We start from the raw sequence: 13,661 nt of genomic DNA, 5'->3' as shown, positions 1-13,661 counted from the left end.
CTGAAAATTCCTTATGCTCATCACTACTGATGTAGCACATACAAACATGAATTACTCTGTTTCAAATCTACTGGATTTGAAATCTGAGGTTTTAAAATCTATTATTTGATTTATTCCATCATATTTTCTCATCTACATATAGAGCTAGGCAATTTCCTTTTTATTTGTAATTTACCTTTGCCAGAAACCACCTTCAAATACTAATTTTACATTGTAAGGTGTTTTATTTTCTTCTATTTTTAACTGAGAATACATTCCTTTTGTTTAACACTTAAAAGTAAGAGATGACTTCCGTATTTACAATCAACATTTTCGCAAATTCAAATTTCCTTCCTTTTTAAAGCTGTTCCTTATTTTGCAAATTTCAAAATATACATTTTCCCATTCCCATGTGCCACTTTGAAAATGACATTCACCATATTTCCTCTTTCTTAATATTTAATTGAAGAATGAGTGTTTAAAGTACAATAATTTGTGCTTCTGTTTTTGGAGATAAGACAGAAAGGATACTTAAGAATAACGACCTAGATAATAGATATGATGAAATACATTTTCAAACCAAGGGGATGTTTGCAACTCCACAGGTTTTTATTTGTTAAGAAAACATATAAATCTAAAAATGTTTCAAACATGCCTTGGAATATCATACCAGTACACTTTTTCCATTTTCTTGCTTTTCTAAACAAAATTCCTTTTTAGAATTTTCAAATGTATATATACTTAAAACACATTTATTCATAAACACCTTATAGAGAAGTATTGAATCTGTCACAAAAAATTTCAACACTACCACTAATAATAAATATATTAACAGGTACTTTCACTTCTTGAGCTCATAGTTGCTTAAATCATGTCCATTTTGAAAACCTTACTTTAAAAAAAAAAATCTTAAGATAACAAAAGAAGAGTCACTTTGCAACAACATCAACAACTAAACTTGGCTCTAAACACAGCTCAGCACATTCCACACATAAATGAGGGGTCAAACTGGGCTACAGCACCAGAGAGTATTTCACGAATTCATAGTTTCATTAGACATAAGATTTTAGAAAAGCTTAAGTGAACTGTCAGGCCACTTAGTGACTGGCAGAGATTCCTAGCATTAAAAGTTCAGTCTCTTGACTTTTAAAGAGATTGGCATGAGTAAAAAAGTGTAGTAGTATTCTCTGGTCAAAAATATAACCTCCGGGCTTCCCTGGTGGCGCAGTGGCTGAGAATCTGCCTGCCAATGCAAGGGACATGGGTTCGAGCCCTGGTCTGGGAAGATCCCACATGCCGTGGAGCAACTAGGCCCGTGAGCCACAACTACTGAGCCTGCGCGTCTGGAGCCTGTGCTCCGCAACAAGAGAGGCCGCGACAGTGAGAGGCCCGCGCACCGTGATGAAGAGTGGCCCCCGCTCGCCGCAACTAGAGAAAGCCCTCACACAGAAACGAAGACCCAACACAGCCAAAAATAAAAATAAATAAATAATTAATTAAGACCACATATTAAAAAATAAATAAATAATAAAATCTTTAATATATATATATATATATATATATATAACCTCCTCCGTCCCCTCCCCTCCTCCTCACTTTCCACACCTACAAATGCTGCACATATAAGCTTTATTACTTGTGGGAACAGTTTCGCTGCTGACAATATGAAAAATTTATGTCCCAACATCGTACCCACAAATTAATAAAATTGTTTAGGTCAACTTCCAAAGAAACAACAATAAAGCCATGATTTGAAAAACAAGGCAATGAGGCATACCTTTTAATACAATTTCTTCCTTTTTTTTTTTTTTAACGTGGAATACTTTAACTCAGTTGAGGTATTGAGCATGCTCAGTTTGTGTGAAACAGAATCAGATGTTTAGAATTTAGACTTTGATTTATAAGAGATGTGTGGCAGTTGTTAGTACTACACTAATTTTTAGCAATGTTAACTTGGGCAAGTGACAAGCTCTATCATTAGTTATAAAAAATGGAATGCTTCAGTGATTGAGAATCTGCCTGCCGATGCAGGGGACACGGGTTCGTGCCCCGGTCCGGGAAGATCCCACATGCCGAGGAGCGGCTGGGCCCGTGAGCCATGGCCGCTGAGCCTGCGCGTCCGGGGCCTGTGCTCCACAACCGGAGAGGCCACAGCAGTGAGAGGCCTGCGTACCGCAAAAAAAAAAAAAAAAAAAAAATGGAATGCTTCAATGTCACAGGTCTGAAATGAGGGCTAAATTAGGATGTACATAAGGGCACTGCATATATCATAAAGAGCTATACTGATACAAGATGCTCTTTTATTTGTTATCAAAATTAAAATAGCTAATAGCAGAATGAAGTAGCAAAAATAATTAATTTGTAATAGCTGTAAATTTTTAGGAAACAGCCTAAAAGTCTATTCAAAAAAAAAAAAAAGAATAAAATTTTTTTTAAACGAACTGAGAGACAATCTACGGAATGGGAGAAAATATTTGCAAACACTGCAACCCACAATGGCTTAACTGCCAAAATATACAAACAGCTCATGCAACTCAACAACGAAAAAAAATCAAACAACCCAATTGAAAAATGGGCAGAAGACCTAAAGAGACATTTCTCCAAAGAAGAAATACAGGTGGTCAATAAGCACATGAAAAGATGCTCAACATTGCTCATTATTAGAGAAATGCAAATCAAAACTGCAATGAGGTAGCACCTCACACTGGTCAGAATGGTCTACAAAGAACTAAAAAGTTTACAAAGAACAAATGCTGGAGAGGGTGTGGAGAAAAGGGAACCCTCCTATACTGTGGGTGGGAATGTAAATTGGTACAGTCGCTATGGAAAACAGTATGGAGGGTCCTCAGAAAACTAAAAATACAATTACCATATGATCCAGCAAGCTCACTCCTGGGCATATACCCAGATAAAACTATAATTCAAAAAGATACATGCACCGGTATGTTCACAGCAGCACTATTTACAATAGCCAACACTTGGAAACAACCTAAATGTCCATCAACAAATGAATGGATAAAGAAGATGTGGTATATATATATAATGGAATACTACTCAGCCATAAAAAAGAACAAAATAATGCCATCTGCAACAACATGGATGCAACTAAAGATTATCTTACTAAGTGAAGTTAGAAAGAGCAAGACAAATACCATATGATATCATTTATATGTGGAATCTAACATATGACACAAATGAACTTACCTATGAAACAGAAACAGAATCATGGACATAGAGAACAGACTGTGGTTGCCAAGGGGGTGGGGGGCGGGAGAGGGATGAACTGGGAGTTTGGGGTTAGTAGATGCAAACTATTACATATAGAATGGATAAACAACAAGGTCCTACTGCATAGCACAGAGAACTATATTCAATATCCTATGATAAGCCATAATGGAAAAGAATATGAAAAAGAATGTGTATGTCTGTAACTGAGTCACTTTGCTGTATAGCAGAAATTAATACAACATTATAAATCAACCATACTTCACATTAAAAAAATTTTTTTAAAGAAGAATAAACAAATAGGGACTTCCCTGGTGGTGCAGTGGTTAAGACTCCACACTCCCAATGCAGGGGTTCCCTGGTCAGGGAACTAGATCCCACATGCATGTTGCAACTAAGAGTTCGCACGCCACAACTAAGGAGCACACATGCCACAACTAAGACCCGTCACAACCAAAAAAAAAAAAAAAAAAAAAGAGTAAACAGATAGCATTTTAAACTGAAAAAAAATGAATGGTGCTCCATTCATACAAAAGAACACTATATAAAATGAAAATGATGGTAGTTTCATCCAACACACTGGACAATTCTCAGTGCCACGTTATTAAGGGAAAGAAGGCACAAAACAATATACATGGAATGATTTCCTTTATATGAATTTCAAAAACAAGTTCAACTAAACTATTTTGTTTAGAGATGCATATAGAAGTATAAAAGTAAAGCAAGAAAATTATAACAGAAGTCAGGAAAGTGGTTAGGGCTGAGGGCAGGAATTAAGAATTAGGAAGAGATGCATAAGAGCTCCTGGAACACTAACAATATTCTACCTCTTGACTTAAGTGGTAGTTACACAGGTACTTGCTTTATAATTTTGTATTAAATAGTACATTTATGGTCTATGCAATTTTTTATATATTATATCTGTAAATAATAACAATTTAAATACATAAGTAAAAGAAGCAAATACTAACAATTTCAAGTTGTTTGTAACAGAGTGATGGAAACGCAAAATACAATGTCAAGTAAAAATGAACACCCTTTGCTAGAGACTTTGAAGGAACTGGTAAAATTTGGGAGGTTTGAGTGGGGAAAGGGGTGATGAGGTCTGAAGTTCTACCAGATGCCAAAGAGATTTCCACCAGAAATGCAAAAATTACTAATCAATGACCAAGTCTGAATTCTCAGTAAAACTTATTCATAGCTGCACCAGCACTAAATCTGTCCCAATCTAGTTAAAATCATTCTTTGATATTGACTTGTGGTACAAGATTCTATTGGGAAAGAAAAAACAAAAATACAAAAACCAACCCATTCTGAAAAAAGCTTTCAAACTACATACTTATCACAGACCTACTTTTCTGTGGCTAATCAAAGTTCAGTCAAGCCACTGTTCCCTGAACTCAGTTATAAAAGGCACAGACAGGGGCGCACGTAACTACTAAAATAAGAGGGTTAGTTTTTTTTTCTTAGAATGACTGCTTATAGGTTAGTCTTTCCCACAGTTTCGTGTTAATGTAATCACATGGTACTTTTTTTTAATATCTGGCTTTTTAAATTCAGCATGTTTTTGAGATTTACCATGATGCCTCTATTAGCTAATTCACATAGATTTCCATTGTGTAGACACAGCACAATTTAACTTCATATTTAATATTTCCAGTTTTTGGCTGTTAAAAATAATGCTGCTATGAATTAGTGTATACAAATATCCATGTAAACAGAAATTTTCATTCTCCTGAGTAAATATTTAGGAAGAGAATTGCTGAGTCATATTTTAAGTATAATTTTAACTTTATAAGAAACTGTGTACCAGTTTTCCAAGTCAGTTGTACCATTTTGCATTTGTACCAGCAAAGTATGAGAGTTCCAGTTGTTCCACATCCTACCAACACTTTGTATCGTCAATCTTGTTATTTTTAGTCATTCTAGTGGGTATGAAGTACTACCTTGCTGTGGTTTTAATTTGCACTTTCCTGATAACTAATGGTATTTAGTCTTTTCATGTGCTTGCTAGCCATTCATATTATCTTCTTTGGTTAGGTATATTCAGATCTTTTGCCCATTTTTTAATTTAGTTGCCTTATTCAGTTGTGTTCTTTACATATTCTAGATCAAGCCCTTTGTCTGATAAGTGTATTGTGAAGATTTTTTCCTGGTCTTTGTCTTTCCATTTTTAAAAAATATAGCACCTTTCGGGACTTCCCTGGTGGTCCAGTGGTAGAGAATCCGCCTTTCAATGAAGGGGAGGTGGGTTCGATCCCTGGCCAAGGAACTAAGACCCCACATGTCGCGGGGCAACTAAGCCCACACACTACAACTACAGAGCCCGCGTGCCGCAAACTAGAGTCCACACGCCCTGGAGCCTGCGCGTCATGAGAGAGAAAACCTGCGTGCCACAACTAGAAAGATGCCCGTGCACTGGAACAAAAGATCCCACATGCCTCAATGAAGATCCTTCGTGCGGCAACTAAGACCCGACACAGCCAAATAAATAAATATTTTTAAAAATAGCATCTTTCAAAGAGTTTAAGTTTTTGAATTTAACAATATCTAGTTTATCTATTTCATCTTCTATGATTTGTGTTTTGTGTTCTAAGAAATTTCTGCATATCCCCCAAACATAGCTTTCCTTGTATTATTTTTTCTTCTAGAACTTTTAGTTTTTACTTTTCAGTCTATAATCAATTTTTAGTTATTTCTGGTGGTATAAAGTAAAGGTCAAAGATTCCTTTTTTACGTGGATATAGCCCATTGTTCCAGCTCATCTGCTGAACGGTATCTCTTTGCCTATTGACTTGATTTGGCACTTTTCACTGAAAATCATGTAACTGTAGGTTTGTGTCCATTTCTGGGCTGATTATTACACTGGTTTATGCCTATACTAGAACCAGATTGTCTTGACTGCTATACTTTTTTTATTATTACTATTTTACTTATTTTTTTTGGCTGTGTTAGGTCTTAGCTGTGGCATGAAGGGATCTTCATTGCACCATACGGGATCTTTCACTGGGGTGCACGGGCTCTTTGTTGTGGCATGCAGGCTTCTCTCTAGTTGTGGTGCATGGGCTCCAGAGCGTGCAGGTTCAGTAGTTGCGGCGTGTGGGCTTAGCTGCCCCGCGAAGCATGTGGGATCTTAGTTCCCAGACCAGGGATCAAACCCGCGTCTCCTACACTGGAAGGCGGATTCTTAACCACTGGAGCACCAGGGAAGTCCCTTGACTTCTATACTTTTATACTAAGATTTGAAGTCAGGTAGATAAGTCTTCCAAATTATTCTTTTCCAAGGTTACTCTGGATTGTCTAGATGCTTTGCATTTCCATATGGATTTGAGAATCAATTTGTCAGTTTCTACAAAAAAGCCTCCTCTGAATCTCATTAGGATTGCATTTATTTTGACAATTATTTGGAGATTTACATTTTAACAATAGAGTATCTAACCCATTAACATGGCACATCCAATAGTCTGTAGTTCTAAGTGTACAGGTTTTCTACATATTTTGTTGCATCGTTTTTGTTTTTTAACTTTGTTTACAGCTTTCATATGAAATCTTTTTTTTTTTGGCTGTGCCGTGTGGCTTGCGGGATCGCAGTTCCCTGACCAGGGATGGAACCTGGGGCTACGGCAGTGAAAGCGTCAAGCCCTAACCACTAGACTGCCAGGGAACTTCCCATATGAAAGAAAGCTTTAAAGTCTTACGTAGTCAAACATCAATTTCCATCACAGACTAGGTGGTTTATCTTACTTAGGACAAATTTTCATCATGGACTGGGGGTTTCTTTTACTTATTCCAGGATTATAAACCTATCATCCCACATAGTTTCATTTAGGTTTACTTTATAAATTAACTTGGACATTAATATTTTATGGGTATAGTTAGGTAACATTTTCACAGTCTACTACTCAGGCTTTTTCTTCCTAACATCCTCCTTTTCGCCTTAAGTAAAAACTCAAGTACTTAATGCCAAACATATACATATGTAGGGGAGAAATTCTTATATTGGCTCAAACCTGAAAGAGTTTGCAACACAGAGCAAAGTAATAACATAAGAAAACTACTGTCCCCTTCTCTAATGCCCACACTTCTCCCCCCGTATGAGACTGAATACCATGTTTCCTCTCTTTAACAATAAATCCTCCTTTTCCTTTCCTGCTACTTTCCTTCTTTCTTTTTTCAAGCTTCTCTCTCTCCCTTTTTCTTTCTCCCTTTTCCATGTCTTCATCCACTCTCCTTAAACCCTTTGTTAGCTATGTAGAGTTAGAAATAACAATTTTGTGACACACAGTAGATTCTCAATTTATTAGTTCATGGATTGAAACCTATCTTAATACTCTGAATTTTTCTCCTGCTTCTAGGTAGATATTTATACCCACCTGCTAATGAACATCTCATGTGGTCTCCTTGTTCATTTAAACACATTATTTTTAACACTAAATTCACATATCTGTGTCTGTGTTACCTTCCTTGGTGGGTGGCACCACCATGCAATGTTTACCAAGCAACACATATTCAAATTCTATCCCACTACCTACAGTTCTGTGAATAAAACTATACTGTAAAATGTTTTCTTATATGTAAACAAGTCTTTACTGTTATTCAAAAATTAATATAAGCACAAAGATTTTTAAAAATTGATACATAATAAAAAGCTATTTAAATGGCAGATCAGACCTATCCCTCTCCATCTGTTAGTGGTAGTCACTTTTAACTTATCGAGATATTTCTTTTGATATTTATAATTATGAGTAAGATGACAATTGCTATGTCTTGTTATTTTTAGATAATTTAAACTGATGTTCTGTTAAAACAGAAAAGGATACGTCTTTTTTTAATCACTGCCTACCTTCAAACTCCCTTTCACTATTGTCATCACTGATAATTAATAATTTTTGGTTGAATCAATACTCAATGTTTGTTATTATAATTGCCACTGATGAAACAAGTAACCTATTTGAATTAGCTATCCTTTCTTGAATAATCTTTTGTTTCCCTGAGGTTAACAGCACCTGAGAATTTGTGTTTGCTTAGTTTTTCTATGTACCTATACAAGAACTGCAAAACACTTTAATTAGACCTGTAAAAGACATGTAATTTCCAAATACCCGAAGACGTGAGTAAATGTACTGACTCAAATTTTCTTTTGGTTTCTTCACAGAACTTCCTAGCCTCTTACTTCAATCTTTACTAGCTGTTCTCAAGGCATGCTCCTTCGGTTCCTTTCCTACGTTGATGTCCTGTTTCTGAGGATCACCTCTTCCTTTTTTCATCCTCCTCAGCTTATTTTGTAAAATCACACATTCCACTAGCTTATTAAGAAAGGGTACATGGAAGAAAAATGTTCTAAATGCTTGCATTTGACATTTGATTGACCATTTGGTTAAATATAGAATACCAAGTTAAAGATCTTTTCCTCAGGATTTTAAAGACATTGTTTCACTGTTTACAACCTTCAAGAGTTGCTGCTGAGAAGTCTGGTGGCATTCTATTTTTGTTTCCTTTCTGGTGATGTATTTCTCCCTTCTCTGAAAAGTTTAAAGATTTTTCTCTTTACTTTTGGAATTCTCAAATTTCACAGAGACGTAACTTGGTTTGGTCCTTTCTCATTCATTGTGCTGGGTACTGGATGAGCTCTTTCAAACTGAAGAAAAATATTAGTACCTATACCACATGGTTGTTGTGAGAATTACACAAAATACTTATACTTAGCATATGTAAGTATAAATAATGTTGATGATTACTAATATTAACTCACATTTACCAATTTCTTTGATCACCATTTTTGCTTGCCTCTCAATTTTTCCGTTAAAGTTCAGTTTCCTTCTTCATAAAGTGCTTACTTTAAGAGTTTTTCTTAATAGTACATCCTTTTTAATACTGAGCTACAAGTAGTTAGCTTCACAGTTGTTTCTCTAAAATTGTGGGGTTTTTTTTCAATTTAATTTTGAAATAACTTATAGAAGAGTTGGTAAAACAGAATAGAAATGTCCCATGTACCCTTCACTCAGATATACTAACTATTAACACAAGGTCTGTATTTTGCCCTTAGTCTTGCATGACAGGTTTTTCTTTTTTTTAATTAACTTTTATTGGGATATAGTTGCTTTGTATGACACTTTAGCTAAGTACAGAATTCTTGGTTGACAGTGTTTTCCTTCAGTCCTTTTTTTTTTTTTTTTTTTTTGATGTGGACCATTTTTTTAAGTTTTTATTGAATTTGTTACAACATTGCTTCTGTTTTATGTTTCTGGTTTTTTTGGCCCGATGAGGCATGTGGGATCTTAGCTCCTTGACCAGGGCGGAAGGCGAAGTCTTAACCACTGGACTCCCAGGGAAGTCCCTCCTTCACTCCTTTACAGATGTTATTCTGACCACTACTGCTGCTGCTGAGAAGTCAACTGTCAATCTAATTTTCGGTCCTTTGAATGTAAATTTGTTTTTTCTCTACGGATGCTTTGAAGACTGCCTTTGCATTTGCCTCCAATTTCACTGACTCTCTAGCTTCAGATTCTTTTGTATTTATGTATGATTCTTTCACCTGTTTCTACTACTATTTAACTTTTGCTATTAATATTTTCCCCCAAATAATGACTTTCATTTCAATAATCACAATTTTCATTTTAATTAATTTTATTTGGTTCTTTTCAAAATTTATTTACTTCAGTGTCTTAGTCTTTCATTTAGACACTTCAAATAGACTTATTTTATAGTGTTTTTCTGACTATTCTGGTAAAGCCCAGTGCTCCCTGGTTGAGGAGCAATCCCTGAAGAGCAGTATGCACTTTCTAGTGCTTAGAAGCCCATAAGATGAAGTATACAAATTCAAGTATATGTTTTAATTTATTTTCTTGGCTTGGGATTCTTATATCACATGGATAGTACACATTCATAATACACCCTGGTATCTAGATGCAAGCTTGGAAAGACAGTAATAATGCAGTGATTTAGAACCTAGACTCTGAAACTAGAGAGCCTAAGTTCGAATCCTGCATTCCTCCACTCCCTGGATGGATGACCTTGAGCAAATTATTTAACCTCTGTGTGTCTCAGATTGCAATTCTATAAAATGGAGTTTATAACTATCTACCTCAAAGGTGTATGTGAGGATTAAATGAGTAAACTTAAATTGCTTAGAATAGTGCTTACTACACAGTAAGTTTGAAAATATAGTAAGTTTTTCTTGTTAGTATCATCATCATCATCTTCACTATTACATCATTTTTTTTTTTCTCACCACCCAGAAAACTGAGCAGAGACAAGTCTCCTTGATGCTTACCTAGGCAGGTGGACAAAGATTCTTCTAGTCAGTCTTCTTTTCTTAGACGAAGTAGCACACATACAAAACCACATGAGTCTGTTTATTATAATGTATATTTATTTAAGAGGGCAAGTGAAGCAGGAGCAGTATAAGGTAGTCTATGACACAGTAAGATTAACACAGGGTTTTCAGTAGATAGTTGGAAAAGTAATTCTAACTTACACTTATTAATTGTAAAAGAAAAAATACATTCATATAAAAAACTGTATTTAGTCAGGTTTTTCTCTTAGTATAGAAGGCCATGTATATCAGAGGATTAAACTTTTAGAAGGGAATGCATACCATACCTATTTACTGCCTGAACAGGCTGCCTGGTCTGTTTTGCAAAAGGAGGAAGGGAGGTAACTAAAAGGCTTAAAGAATGAGAAGTATGTGTAATCCATGCTTCCTGGTCCAGCATGGAATCCCAAACCATCACTTGGGAATATGACAGTTGATTAGTACAAAGTACAATCTGGGTGTGGAACAAGGTGAGGAGGTGACCAGACTTTGATACTGTGTTTCAGATTCATCCCCCAAGAGGAAGAATATCACCATGATTTACATTTGATTGCTACCTGCTTTGTGACCATTGCCTTAGGACTTTTTCTTAACTTGATATTTTCCTCGAAAAAAATGATATATTTTCGGCAGCCCATGATTTTTTTGGCTGGGAGAAACTTTTACAAGATTAATTTGCTATGACAACAGAACTATGTCATGCTAAAGAGTTCTCTTAGGAGCTTCCCTGGTGGAGCAGTGGTTAAGAATCTGCCGGCCAATGCAGGGGACATGGGGTCGAGCCCTGGTCTGGGAAGATCCCACATGCCTCAGAGCAACTAAACCCAGGCACCACAACTACCGAGCCTGCGTTCTAGAGCCCGGGAGCCACAACTCCTGAAGCTCGTGTGCCTAGAGCCTGTGCTCCGCAACAAGAGAAGCCACCGCAATGAGAAGCCCATGCACCCCAACAAAGAGTAGCCCCTGCTCACTGCAACTACAGAAAGCCCGCACGCAGCAACGAAGACCCAACGCAGGCAAAAATAAAGAAAATAAACAAATTAAAAAAAAAAAAAGAGTTCTCTTAGTTGTTTCAAGTTTCTCCGCCCCAACACTGCCACAAAAATTAACAGCAAATTGTACTATCCACATGTCATCATACCTTCACAAAAGATGACTTACGTTATTAGGTTATCAAGTTTTTTCTCAAGCCAAACATCTAGCACAAACAAAAAAGCCACACACAATGCATAATACTTATATATTTCTCACCATTGGCAAATTAAAGATGAACAATGACAATACAATACCTGTGACAAATGTACGTCCACCGCTAAAGACTAGTCAGAGTATCAATTTATGTACAGCTTTGGAGCTCTCAAACGTACCATAAATTACTGTTTTTTCCCACAGTTGTTTAGGTTTCCGTATGCTTATCCTTAAGACTAAACAGGTTTTCCTATTCTTAGGGTACAGGAGTAAAGGAAACTAACGCAGAAAAAACAAACCCTAAAAAAAGTTACATGAGAGTGGAGTGACAAGTGGGAAAAATTCTGAAAGATCTCAACAAATACACTATCATTAACTTTACTACAAATAAAACCTATCAAACTAAATCAAACTCATTACAAAAAAAAATCACTGGAACCCTAAGAAAATCAATAATGGTAACTGGACTATTGCTTCCGGTACTAAGATAAAATATACATTTTAAAAGAGCCAAAAAGATTAAAAAAAAAAAACTACAGACGTACAGAACTGTTTCCACAGGTTTAAAAAAAAATTCTAGAAAATATCATACTGAAAACCATTGGGAATTTTTCAGAGAAAACGAGAACAAAATTACATCAACGCTATCAATTACAAATAGGTACATGATATTTTGACCTGTGTTCTAAGGAGCACACAGGAGAAATATACTGCCCTTAGTCAGAATGAGTTTGTGTTTCTCCAAAAGAAGAATCACTAAGCTCTTTAGTAAAACATACTACAGGCAGATTGAGCTCATGGACTCTTAAAATAATAGAAAAATGCAAGTGTCAAAGGGGAAAACTTGCTGTTATTTTATCTTTTAAAACAGTGTCCTTAGGAATACCTTAAGTACAGTTCTATAATTATTTTTAAAAACAGAGTAAAATGACATTCCAAAAAGTTAAAATGAGGTATTTTGGATACTGACTTTAGGAGTCAAGATGGTGGTGTGAGAAGACTCAGAGTTAGCATCTCCGCACAACTAGGGTGCCTGCTGGCCGCTGGTGGGGAAATCTAACCTCCAAGGAGATGGGAGGAACCCCAGAATGAACTGGTAGAACATAAGTGGACCGATAGGGGAGGAGAAGTGGAGGCCAGGCAAGATCGGCACCCCTGAGGCCAGGGAGACCAGGAGAAGCAGGAGAGAGAGGCCCTCCACGAGGAGCGGGAGAGGAACAGTGGGCGACTGCCCTGTCCACTCAGGCCCAGGGAGCCTGCTAAGCTCCTAGGCCGATGCTCTGCCCTCCAAGGATCCCCCCGCTACCCCATCACCTAGTTCATCCCACCCTGCCCGCATTAGTCTTGGGGGCACAGGAGGGAGGCCAAGGAGATCAAGAGAGGCAGGTGGGAGGGGCCCTCCCAGACCCCAGACCAGAAGAGCAGGAGAGGAGAGGAGGGCGTCTGCCCTGACCACTCGAGCCCAGGAAGCCTTCTGGGCTCCCAGGTGAGGCCCCCTTCCCTCTGAGACCAGGGGTGGGGGTCACGCCTGGGCCCCTTCTGTTCCTTTAGCCTAAGCCCCATTCTCCACAGACCCCAGGGCCTTTTCCAGCCCTGTGGGTCCTGAGCACTGGGCCCGCCCAGCGCCCAAACCTAGCCCTTGCTTAGGCCCCGCCCTCCACAGCCAAGGTCTTCCCCTCCAAGTGTTTTTTTTTTCCTTTTCTCTCCTCCTTTTTACTACTGTGGTACTGATGTACCTTCCGGTTGTTAATTCATCTATATTTTTATTTTTACATTCTTCCTAAAATATCTCTTAGATTCCTAGTCTTACTAAATTTTTTACTTTGCAGGATATTGATTTGTAAGCCCAGGGTCAGGCAGAAGCTCCTGCGGTGGGAGCTCCGAGTCCGAACCACTGGATTAACAGAGAACCTCAGACCCCACGGAATATTCATTGGAGTGAGGTCTCACAGAG

The 13,661-nt window shown here is 37.3% G+C and overlaps 1 protein-coding gene across 4 annotated transcripts in view; it reads right to left on the bottom strand.

The window, feature by feature from the left end:
* The window catches only part of CDC42SE2 (CDC42 small effector 2), a 150,907-nt gene that overhangs the window by 48,451 nt on the left and 88,795 nt on the right, over nucleotides 1-13,661 (bottom strand). The window lies entirely within an intron of this gene.

The sequence above is a fragment of the Mesoplodon bidens genome (genome assembly GCF_964165515.1).
Source record: "Mesoplodon bidens genome assembly, chromosome: 4".
NCBI lineage: Eukaryota > Metazoa > Chordata > Mammalia > Artiodactyla > Ziphiidae > Mesoplodon > Mesoplodon bidens.
Note: the sequence above shows the minus strand (reverse complement) of the source record. Positions and strands in the feature narration are given on the sequence as shown.